This window comes from Dipteris shenzhenensis, chromosome 31 (assembly GCF_047967505.1).
Source record: "Dipteris shenzhenensis isolate YYH24624 ecotype China chromosome 31, Dip_SZ_1.0, whole genome shotgun sequence".
Taxonomy (NCBI): domain Eukaryota; kingdom Viridiplantae; phylum Streptophyta; class Polypodiopsida; order Gleicheniales; family Dipteridaceae; genus Dipteris; species Dipteris shenzhenensis.
The window spans coordinates 5,198,746-5,211,539 of NC_141626.1; positions in this window are offsets into that span (position 1 = coordinate 5,198,746).

The following is a 12,794-nucleotide window of genomic DNA, read 5'->3' on the forward strand; positions in this document are numbered from 1 at the left end:
TATATGTTACATCAACTATAATAGCGTGACCACGGTATAAGGTGGGAAACCAAGAGGGCTTAATAGCACTTGCAATTAGTGAGGCTTCGAGGGCTTGGATCTAGGTTTATTACTAGGCCTAGGCATTAATGAAGAGGTGCAAAGGGAATCCCATGAGAGGGCTAGAATGGTAAGGTCCCTTGTGGGACACATGGCACTAATGGAAGAAGCCATTTGTCAAGTGTTGGGTTCAGGGGAGGATTCTAGAGGGAGCTCAAAAAAGGAAGGAGGATAAGACCTCACGAAAGATAGTGAGAGAAAGGAGGTCATGTATGGATCCAAGGCTAGGTGGTAAACAGAACAGAGCCCTCTTATTCAGCAGTACGCTTTTTTTTAACGAGCCAAGACTTCTCTCCTATTTCTTCATTTTATTTTCATCCTGCTCTTAGATTTTGATGGCTTATTAGCTTCGTTCCTATTGGTCTGTTAGGCAGTTTGCTATCATAGAAGCTCTCGTTAAAGTCCTCATCAACTATTTCATAGCAGCCTACATACAACTATGCTGCCACAGTGGTGATGGTGACTTGGCTCGCTGTTAATTATTAGGCAAGCCCCTTCGATTTGCTCACCCTCACTTGGACCTATCTCTCCCTGTCGAATCTTTCACAATGCACTTGTTCTTCATGATCATGCATTGGATTCTTCTCACCCAAACATTTTCTAAATGCCAACAGCTCTTGCTTAGATTAGCCATTTATGTCTCTCACAATCTTTTCAGTACAAAGCTACGGATTGACAACCTATATAGAGCAAAGCTTCCATCAGATTATCTGAATAAGGTTCCTGAGGAGAAAAAGATGAAGAAAGCTACTAAAGCTAAGGCGGGAGAGGCCGGTGAAGTTCCTTCATCTCAGTTGCATCGACTTGTAATGAATAATAAAAATACAAGAGTGACACATCATCCAAAGTTCCAAAAGTTTTGAAAAAACCACGTTAGTAGTAGTCTTTTTACCCCTCTTTTCAAAGTTTTTTTTTTTAAAAACTCTCAAGTCTTTTCACCGTTATAAGGTCTAGCCTTGCTAATCTTTAAAAAAAGGACTTGAAAGTAAGATTGTGGAATCAAAGAAGAGAATCAAAGCTCGCATTGAGGAGTTTTAAATCGAAGGAAGAAAAAGAGTGGAATCAAAAGACGAGTTCATGAATTGAAAGAAAGTGAAACAACTTTGAAGACAAATCCAACACCTCGAACAAATACCAAGGAAGTGGGCATCGCATTTTTCTCTCTGATATAAAGATTTTTGCTTTATAATTTTTGGAAACTATGCATTATGATTAGAGAGGCCGAGGAAAGGGCTAGAAAAGGAAAAGCAATAGTTGGAGAGGAATACATGAGGAGGTACAAATTGAAACTCAAGAGGATAACATGGAAATGGAAGATATAAACTTTCAAAAAGTCAATTACATTGTAGATAACATTTAACTATCTGTAACTTCATGTTTCTTTTTTTGATAAAAGAGAAATAAAATGAAGTAATGCTTGACAAAAATATCCTTTTATCCACAGTTTGTATTTCTATTGAAAAAATGATTTTAAAAAGAAAACTATTGGTTTTTTTTCAAGTACAAGGAAATAAAATGTTTAAGGGATCTTAGTAACGTATAGGTATACTTCTAATGATGTTCAATTAATCTTGTCTGCAATTTCTTGTAATCTTATTACAGGATGAACAATTAATCTGTTTTCTGCAATTCACTTCAATTTATTTGAATAGTAGAAATTGTATATGTTTATTTCCTAATATTTTTTTGTTGTAAACGGAGGTTTTTGGTGCTGTTGAGTTAAAGGGGAAGAATTTCCTGTCTCAGGAAACCTCTCCTCCATCATTAAATGTTGCAGGTCCTCTGTTTGTGTTGAATCAGTCTTACTTTCTTCTCCTCCTCCCATTTCCAACAACAAAACTCTCGTAAAAAGGTCTTTGTTTCAGTCTCCCAATTCTGATGAAAAGAAACCTCGAGTTGTTACTGTCAAAGAAGAAAGCCCCTCCTTCATTGCTTTTGTTGATAATGTTCCTTTCCTAGCATTGTCTGAAGTAGAGAATTGGGTTGAAGAGGAGAGAAATGGTCATGTAGTAAAAGCTATCCTAGTTCCTGACATTGACCTAACTGTCAACAATTGTGTCTTTGATGGAAAGGTCCTAAACAAGTATGGTACATACATGCTAGCAAATGTCAATTATCCCAAGTGCTTAAAAGTGGGCCTTGCAGATAGGAAAGGCAGAGGTTTACATAACCTTGCACATAGATGAGTTGTACTATAATGATTTCATAAGGTTTTTGAATATTGGTGACTGCATTCGAGTTACAAACTTCTCAGTATGCAAAAAGAATCCTAGGAATGATGGTGGTACCACTGATTATGGTATTGCATTTGACCCCTCCACTTGCATTGAGCGCATACGTCCCTACAGTGTTGTTTTTGAGATATACCCTGGAGGAACTATTGCAAGTTACAAAGAAAAGTGTAAGAACTTGATTAAGAAAGGAGAGGGCAACCAGCTACCTCTAGCCATTTTACTGTTATCAAGCTTGACACGTCGTACAAGCAATGCGATGAGATAATAGTTGGTGATGGTGAATACCTTGAAGATCTTATCACGCTGATCCTTCTTACTTGGTTTTGTACTTCTTCATGCCCTTTGTTAGTTTGCAATAGCATCATTTAGCAATTAATGATTTTGCCTATTGTTTTTATCAAAATGGCAGCTTACTTTTTGGAGTAATAGGTGCTCAGATTTCCTCAAAGTAGCTGAAAGGTTCAAGACATTTGGGGAGGCTCAGTTTGTTCTTCTTCAAAAATGAAGCAAGATGGAAGACAATTTCACACCCGACAAAAGAAAACAGAGGAATGCACAAAATTCTCATTCAATCTTTGAACACAAGATCATTAGCAAAATACGAAGAAGATGTGAGGGGAAAAACACATTTGATGAACTCAGATGTCATTTGCTTAATAGAGACAAGAACCACACAACAAAATGCATCTCTCAACACAAACTTCCATCAAATAACTAATTACTCACACTCTGAAACGTGCACTCTAGTTAGAAAAGGCATCAATATCAAAGATGCGCGAATGCACGTAAATCAAGGAATAGAGATAACCAGTGTTACATTACACACTAGTAACATAAAATACAATGTTGTCAATGTGTACAGACCACCATCTACAAAATACAACATTTTCATATCATACCTTCAAAGTATCCTAACATAGAAAAATAGATTTAACTGGCCAACAATCTTACTTGGGGATTTCAAAATTAACATGATGAAAAAAACAACCGAAACAATAAAACTACAAAGTATGGTGAACGAACTAAGCTTCAACTTGGAATTCAATGAACCAATAACTATTTAAGGTTCCCAACAAGACCAACATTGAGCAATCTCACAAAGAAACAGGCACTGCTTTCGCATATTGGAGTGACCATTCGATCTCCTACATTTGCATCCAAGGAAAAAAAAGGAATAACAGAAAAAATAACCACGAAATACTAAGTCCAAATCCATGTCTACAATTCACATGCAATCACAAACTCATTACAAATAAAAAATAAAATAAAGGGCAACGACAAAAGCAGGGCCTTAGTGGATTATCCACCTTGTTTTTGTTTGCTTTTTTTAATCTTGGGCAGGCCTTATGAATGATTAAATATCATTCACCTTGTTTCAATAGGGCCAAGGGCCCCTACATAGTGTAGCCCCATCCTTGGTGGCATGGAACTTGGGATTGTATTCCCAACTGCTTCAAGGTCACCCATCGAATTACCAAGTACGTACTTCATTGGGTTTTTGTAGGCACTCTGTTTGGGAGTGTTTGAGTGAACTTCCCCCCTCCACTCCATCTCTTTATGGGAATCCAAGAATTGAATTGTGTTGAGATGTCATAGCCGTTGGACCAACCACCTATTCAAGTCTTCCAATTGCAGAGTTTGAATTCTTTAGCATTAAGCTCTTTAATTTTGACCAATGAAGTCTCAAATCTTGAGACCTTCTAGTGGGGGAAATCAAAAGTATGTTGTAATACATCGTAGATGGCAATGTTTTTGAGTCCCCTAAGGGTACCATTACTTAATTAGAGTTAACATCTATAATGATTCCTTTTTCTCCCAAAATCATGCTTATTGTTTGATTTCCCAACTTTGTACCACCTTTTATATGGTCATCCAAGGTCTTCCTGTTGTGACAAGGCCATATACGACTCAAGAGCTCAGTCCCTCATTATGTCACATGGTGCCAAATCCAGCATTTGAGTATCATGTATGTTGGTTCCATGTTGTGAGTCCCATCAAATTCCATGGTGGATGTGGTGAGAAATTAATGACCAAAGTTGATTCTATCTGGGTCTAGCAATCCCTTGCACGATCCAACACATTCCAACCTTTAGCTCTAAACCTCCTTTGGCAGTTAGGTTCTTCCTAACAAGGCGATATAAGACTCAAGAGCTCGAGGCAATTCTACCACCACAAATGTGATCTTGAACACAAGTCTCTGAGGCTATTTTAGTAGGGTAGTCCCTCATATGCCAAAAATGTCACATGGTGTCAAATCTCTGTCAAATCCACCATTTTTGAGTGTCATGTATGTTGTTTTCATAACACTAAAGAAAATCTCGATGGGACCACAAAGGACAAGCCAGTATGCTTCATCCCACTTTTCTAATAACAACCACCTACCATAGCATTTCCTTCCAATCTTTTCTAATAACAACCAAATTTATAATAATAGCCACCTAACATAGCATTACAACTTTTTTAATAATAGCAATCTACTATAGCATTACCTTCCAATCTTTCCTAGATTACTAGCGCTAGCCTAGGAATAGTGAATTCCATTGGCACAACTACCTCTAGTCCACAAATCATCTAAATGGACTATGAGTCGTGCTTAGTTTGAATGCAAAAATGTTTGCCATGGATGACCTGCAATATTCATGGTTAGTATCCAACCTTTAAAAATAACTCTCTTAAAGGTATCCCAATCATTAACATTACCATATATTATATAGATGTGCTCCACAAATAATCTATCTCTTGTGCTTTGGTTGGGTGGATGATCGATCCACAACTACCCACATAGAGTCTCTATGTCTCGGGTAATAACACTATATAATCAATAAATTAAAAAAGATATAATATTTTGCCTTCTATAGGTATTATGCTTTATTAACCTAGCATTTTTCCCAATTTATTACATAATCTTGGACATATCTATTCAATATAGCCTAATATAACTACTTTTTTAAAAGCTCACAAGTCTTCTGGACTCTTGTTTGTCCCTACACTTGAACTATGTCATTCATAAAAATTTGGTATTTAATGCTAGTTATATCTTGGAGATATGCTCTATCATTTTAGAGTAGTTTATATCTTCCATTTAATTCCTCCTTGACCAATCTTTGGTGTGTCACTATTTTCATGTGAGCCTTGAGTGAATGTTCTCAATTAATTTGACCACTTCTTTGATTGCTTTCCATATTTAGAATTTCATAATAATGAGGACTATTAAACATTGGCATTTGCCTAATGGAATCTCGTACCATAGCCATCCTCCCTTCCATTGGTCGGGCATTTGGCACAGTGCTCGAGTCCCCGCCAAAGTCGACCGCCTCAGTTTTAGTAGACAGATGATGGAGTCCGCAGGATCAGACTAGTGGTTGAGAGCCCAGAGTCCCTCCAAGAGTTGATCCTTCTCGAGACGCTTGAAGGGGGCACACTTCACCAGAGGGTGGAGATTTCTGGGTTACCAGGCCAGTGTCTTTGGTGTAGACAAATGGGTAACCTCGCCAGAGATTGCCCCGTGGCCTCCCTCATGCACCTCCCCCCCTCCTCCGTAGAGTAGACAGAGTTAGTAGGCCCAAGCCCACCAATGTCCTCTCAGGCAGGAGTAGTAGGAGTCTCAAACCCCTTGGGTTACCCTCTAAGAAGGGGACTGGTGGACCCAAGTTAAAAGAAAAAGAAACCAAGCAAGCAGGCCCGCAAGCACTGCAGGCAGAGGGGCAATCGCAAGGAGAGGGACACGATTGACCAAGAGGCCTCGAAGGAGGAACAGTAGGAGCCACCTCCTTCAGCCGTAGGGGCCACTGCCCATCCAGACAATCCTCCACCAGCTTTGGAGGTTTAGCCTCCGATTCCACCCTTGCAGCTTTTCTTCACTAAGTAGATAAGGGACTTCCTTTGGCAAATTGGTGAAGATCCCCTACATTTGGTATTTCCTTATATTGCTTTGGAATTTCTCTAGTATTTTCAAAGCTTTTTATTAACCTTTTAAATGCCAACCTGTGATTACCATTGCAACATTAGAATGCCAAGATTTGATTATTGTTAATCTGGATAGAGCGACATGGATAGCAACTGTGTGCTAGCATTGAAGCTTGGCTTCCATAGCAAAAATGTAATGTTCTAACTTTCATTTTTGTTGTGATGGTGCTAGGTGAGTTGCCACACCTCTTCATTGGATTTGCAAGGTAGAATCTTGGGCATAGCATTATAGCAAAGGATGTTGGCAACTTGGAAGAGTACACTTGCATACCTTACACAAAACTCTCAACTTTTGTCCTATAAATTTACATAAATGTATTGGACTGAAGATAATTGTAAGGTGAACTACTAGGGACCTCCTTCCTTTTTGAGGTCCCTCTAGAATCCTTCCCTGAACCCAACACTTGACAAATGGCTTCTTTCATTAGTGCCATGTGTCCCACAAGGGACCTTACCATTCTAGCCGTCTCATGGCCTCCCCTTTGCACCTCTTCATTAATGCCTAGGCCTAGTAATAAACCTAGACCCAAGCCCTTGAAGCCTCACTAATTGCAAGTGTTGTCAGCCCTCTTGGTTTCCCGCCTTATACTATGGTCACGGTATTATAGTTGACGTAACATTCCCTTCCCCTTAAGAAATGTTTACATCCTCAAAAACAAAATTGGGAAACCTCCTATGGAGACTTCTTACCCTTTCCCAAGTTGAACTCTCTTCACATCCATCTTTCCACTTAACCAGACATTCTTGCCATATAGTATGTCGTGTTCTTTTTTCTTGTTTATCTAGAATTCTTTCTTGTTCGTGTGGTAAAGATGCAAGTTCAATGAGTTCAACTAGGATTTCATTTCCAATGAGATTATCATCATCTCCCAATTTTCTTTTTAGCCTACTAACATGAAAAAGTGGATGTACTTTACATCTCTTAGGTAAGGCTAATTTGTAAGCGAGTTCTCCAATCCTCTTAAGTATTGTGAATGGTCCACAATATCTAGGAGACAACTTTGGACATTTTCTTGTCTTTAGAGATTTTGAAGATTCAGGTACCTTGAGCTAGACTTTCTCATTTACTTCAAACTCCAACCTTCTATAGTTGGGGTTTGCATAACTTCATGCTCTACTATCCTGATCTCTTCTTATGCTATCTTTAGCTAACTTAAGCGTTTGATTCATATCTTCAAGAAAGTCTTTGGCTACCTAAACCTTCTCTTTTTTGAGTCCCACTGCCATTGGGGCTCTTGGTTGAAATCCATACATCATCATGAATGGACTAAAACCTATAGTTGAATGTTTGGCACTGTTATATGCAAATTCTAATATGGGCAGATACTGTTCCCAATTAATTTGCTGCTTACTTACATATGGTCGAAGATCCTCAATGATCTGATTGATCCTTTTAGTTTGACCATCACTCTGTGGATGATTCGCGGTGCTCATATTCAATGAAGTTTCTAACCTCTTAAACACCACCCTCCAAAAATGGCTGTTAAATTTGCTATCCCAGTCACTAATAATACCAGTTGGTAGCCCATACAGTCTATAAATATGCTCCATAAATAGCCTAGCTAATTCTGTAGTTTTAACATCTTCATTAATAGGAATAAAATGAGCCATCTTGGTCAATCGATCCACAATTACCCACACAAGTTGTGCCCCCTCTGTGTCCTAGGTAATCCCACAATGAAATCCATGGAGATGCTTTCCCATTTGCCAAATGGAATCTCCCAATTGGTGTAGGAGACCTCCTACCTCAAGGCATTCAACCTTATTAGCCTGGCATTTTTGGCACTTCAATACATAATCTTGGATGTCCTTACCTGTTCTAGGCCAAAAGAATTGTCTTTTCAGAAGCACATATGTCTTTTGAATTCCTGAGTGTCTAGCACTTGGACTATCATGACATTCAACAAGAATTTAGTGCCTAATGTCATTATTATCTGGGACACATACTCTACCCTTATAGAGCAGGTAGTTATCTTCAATAGTATATTTTTTCCACTTGAGTCCTTTATCACCAACCTATGGTGTGTTGCCATTTCCCAGTGAAAGCCTCTCGATTAGTTGGATCCCTATTTCTAATTGCTTTCCATATTTTTTTTTCCAAAAAGAATTGCTTTCCATATTTGAGAGAAATGAGGATCAAACTTACATTTCCCCTTTTAGGAATCTAGGAAATCATTGTGAAATTGAGTAAAACTCAATTCATTAACAATTGGCATTCGGCTAAGAGAGTCTGCTACCACATTGAACTTTCCTTTCCTATATGTCAATTGTATATCAAACTCTTGCATTAATTCAGGCCATCTAGCTTTTCTATCTTTAAGCTTTGGCTGATTACAAATCCACTTAATGCTCTCCTGATCAAAGATGATCTCAAATTTTACACCATATAAGTAGTGCCTCCACTTTTTTAAAGCATAGACTATAGCATATAGTTCCTTATCAAATGCTTAGTAATTCCGTTGGGCACGATCTAACTTTTTGTTTTCAAAAGCCACTGGTTGACCTTTTTGTAAAGTACCACCCCAATAACAAAATCATTGGAATCTGTCTCAACCATGAATGGTTCACTGAGATCTAGTACTTTTAAGACAGGAGCTGCTACTATAGCTACTTTTAATTTTTCAAAACTTCTATTTTGAGGTTCATCCCATATGAAAGTGCTTCCATTCCCCTTAAGCTGGTCCATCATCAGAACATCAATCTTAGCGTAATCCTAGATGAATCTCATATAGAATCCTGACAAACTTAAGAATATCTATAATTCTTCTAGATTTGTAGGATGTGGCCATTCTAATATGGCCCTTACTTTGTCAGAGTCCATATGAACCCCTTCTTGGGAAATTATATGTCCCAAATATTTCACTTCTTTTGCAAAGAATTTACATTTGAATTCTTTAGCAAAGAGTGAATTATCTCTAAGAACCTATAACACTTTTCGCAAATGTTCCAAATGCTTTTTCCTAGTTTTACTATAAATAAGGATATCATCTATGAATTCTACTTCAAATTTCCCTAGATATGGCCTTAATACACTATTCATAAGTGTCATAAAAGTTGTTGGAGCATTTGTTAATCCAAATGGCTTTACTTTGAATTGATAATGCCCATACCTAGTACGAAATGATGTCTTAGCGACATCCTCATCCCTAATTCGTACTTGGTGATATCTTGATCTTAAATCAAATTTAATAAAGTATTTTGCCCTTGTAATTGATCAAAGAGCTCATCAATGCGAGGCATAGGATACTTATTTTTATGGTGATTTTATTTAGTGCTCGGTAATCTATGCATAAATGCATAATACCTCCCTTTTTCTTTACTAGTAAAACTGGTGCAGACTAAGGTGAGCTACTTGGTTGGATTTGGCCCTTCCTAAGATATTTCGTTAATTATCTTTCAACCTCACATTCCTCCGTTTGACTAAGCCTGTATGGGGGTTTACAATGAGGGGTAGATCCAAGAATTAAATCTATTTTATGATCTACTTCTCTTTCAGGAGAAAACCCATAGGTAAATCAAACGAAAAAAACATCTTTAAATTCAAACATTAAATCATTGAAAGAAGATTTATACTTTTTAACATTATCAAAAACAATATTACTTCTTTCCGATACAGAAGACATAAAATCACCAATAAAAGTAAGTTCACAAAGATATACCTTGCATTCTTCTTGGTGTAGTAGTTGTTCCAATTCCATCAAACAAAGAAGAGGAGAGTTAGGCACATCATGTTCTCCTTGAATCTGGAAGACTCTACCCTAACTCCACTGTAAGCTATGCCCAAGACTATACATCCATTCTCAACTAAGCATTACATCTGTTCGATCGAGATGCATGATTTGGAAATCCAAGCCTCCACACCATGTATCATGGTGTCCCAAACTTTTTTATCATTGCCTTTTTCCAAAGAGACCACATATTTATGGGCATTGGGACTCTCAGGCAATTTTAATTTCTTAAGTAAGAGTAGTTCAAGAAATTATGTGTTGCACTATTATCAACCATCACTCTTACTCTTTGCCCCTTAATTTTTCCATGCCTCCTCATTAAATCATGAGGACCAAAGGTGGGCTACCACATTGTCAATGATAGATAGCACATGTGGGTGCTATCCTCATGATAGACCTCTACCTTAGTGTACTTTTCAATACCATTAAGCGGCAACACTTGCACCACATGTACTTGTTTTTGTGGAGGTCTATTTGGGGCTTTAGCTTCTGCTTGTTTATTTTTAAGGCACTTCCAAGTAGCATGGTCTTTGCCCAAACATTTGAAGCAAAGATTTTCTTACTTGGCCCTTTCATAATCCTCTTTCTTCAAGAGAGGATAATTTTGTGTTTGAGGTTTCTTAAGTGGTGCCTGAGAAACCTCCTTCTTAAAGTGCCCCTTCCTTTTCAAATTGGGAAATTTGTTGAACTTTGGAACAAAACTTGTTTGTTCTAAAGTTCCAACTTTGAATTTCCCCATTGTATCATTGTATATTTGGGCATACTTAATGGCTTCCTCAAAGGTTTTAGGAGAATTTCTTTTCACCTCAACCTTATAAGTGTCTTTGAGACCTCTCATGAAACCTCTTATCTTTTGGAATTCATCAATTCCCTTTAGCTTAAGGACTGCCTCCCTATAGTTTGCTATGTACTGGTTGCTATGTACTGGATTAGAGTGTTTTTACCCATAGTGCAATTTTCTTAAGCCTCCCACACTCTTTCTAATTCATTTTCTGGTAAAAAATCTTTTAGGAAGGCTTGTTCAAATTCAATCCAATACCTAGGAATTCTATCATTTTCCCTAAGGTTCATCTACCATTTATAGGCTTTATTTCCAAGGGAAAGACTTGCTTCCACAACTTGATTTTTAGGAGGAGTATTCATGAGTCGATGGAAGTCTTGCCACTTTTGCAAGAAGGTATCAATCACATCTTTATTATGCTCCTTTTCTTTCCCATTGAAAATTGGCAATTTCAAGTCCTTAATGATATTAAATGTTTCTCTAAGTCGAGAGGTGGACCTCTCAACTTGATTGGGAGGAATCAGTGATTTTTCTATAATAGTTACCGAACGATTGAGAATTGGCTAACTTAGTTATGGCTTCAGCTAGGGTTTTTAATGTATTACTAATAACTTTTAGCTATGTTTCTATACTTTGTGTTCGAGTTTCAAGTTTAGTGAATTCCGTATATGGAATTCCATAATCACTGTAGTTTATAAAGAAACACAGAAAACTTAAAGTCTACATTACAATGCTTTCTGCTGATTTTTTGTTACTCTGTTAATTGAGTTTCATAAACCATCTATGCTGTAACTGTAGTTACTGTTTTAGTAAAAATTACAGAGCGTGTTGATTTCATTTTAGAGTTATGGTATCAATGAATTCATAAATACACTCTAATGAAGTAAATGTCTTGGTATTTGTAGGAGACTTTTTACTCTGAAGCAACTAAGGAATCATATAAAAAGCATAATTTCATAATTGTTTTCATCATTCAAAAAAAGCACACAATGTTTGCAACTACTAAATAGAACTTCTTTATCAAATGACAACAATTCCAATATAGAATCTTTATTCAAAAATTAATCAGGAGTACAAAGGTTTAATAACCAATTGTTCTCTTTATAAGAGACAGAACAGCAAGAATGTTAAAAATCTGTAAAAAGGAGAGAAGTTTGAAGTTTAAATGTGGGGGGTTACTATCTATACCTACCCAAACAACATCTTCAGAAAACAGACAACACTACAAATTTATTCCACTCTTTTGGGCATCAACCTCATCTAATTTTGGGCATTCACGCCCTCAACATGAAAAGAGAAGGACATCTACAGCTATAGAGAAACACTATTGTGAGACTGCAACACTATACTTTAAAAGCACATGAAGGCACATAGACATTTCACAGAAGCTCACACTACACATCAAGCAGAGATGGTACATCAAAAAGGAAAAAGATAGCAAGGAACTGTAATACACTACGAAACTATTAAAGATCGTGTGCGTATGATGGACATCAAAAGCAGCAAACGTATAACTATTTGTGTACATAACAAATAGAAGATTGACGTGGCCTTTTACACTCACAACAGCCTAATGATAAAATTAAAATACGTGATAGGGACGCAGAGGCGCAAACCTTTACAATTAGCCATGTCAATATCAAAATCTCGAAAATGCGAACCATAAGAAAACATATGCGAAGTGAAAGGTTTGTGAGCAAGTTCAATGCACATGCAACTTTATAGAGATGCAAACTTAAAGAAAATGAGATATGCATGACTACACAAGCCACACATGGCACACACACTACCTAATATCGTATAGCACAACGATAGGCTGGGCTACATGACATACCCCAAGTTTATGTAATTTATACCTTCAATCATCTCAGCAAGCATAATCACTGCCAGATGACGAAGGTTTTGGCATATCTACTATAAAAACTTTGCATTCAGCACATAACCACACGATGTTTGTGTGGGGGGAGAGTTGGCACACTTCCTCTC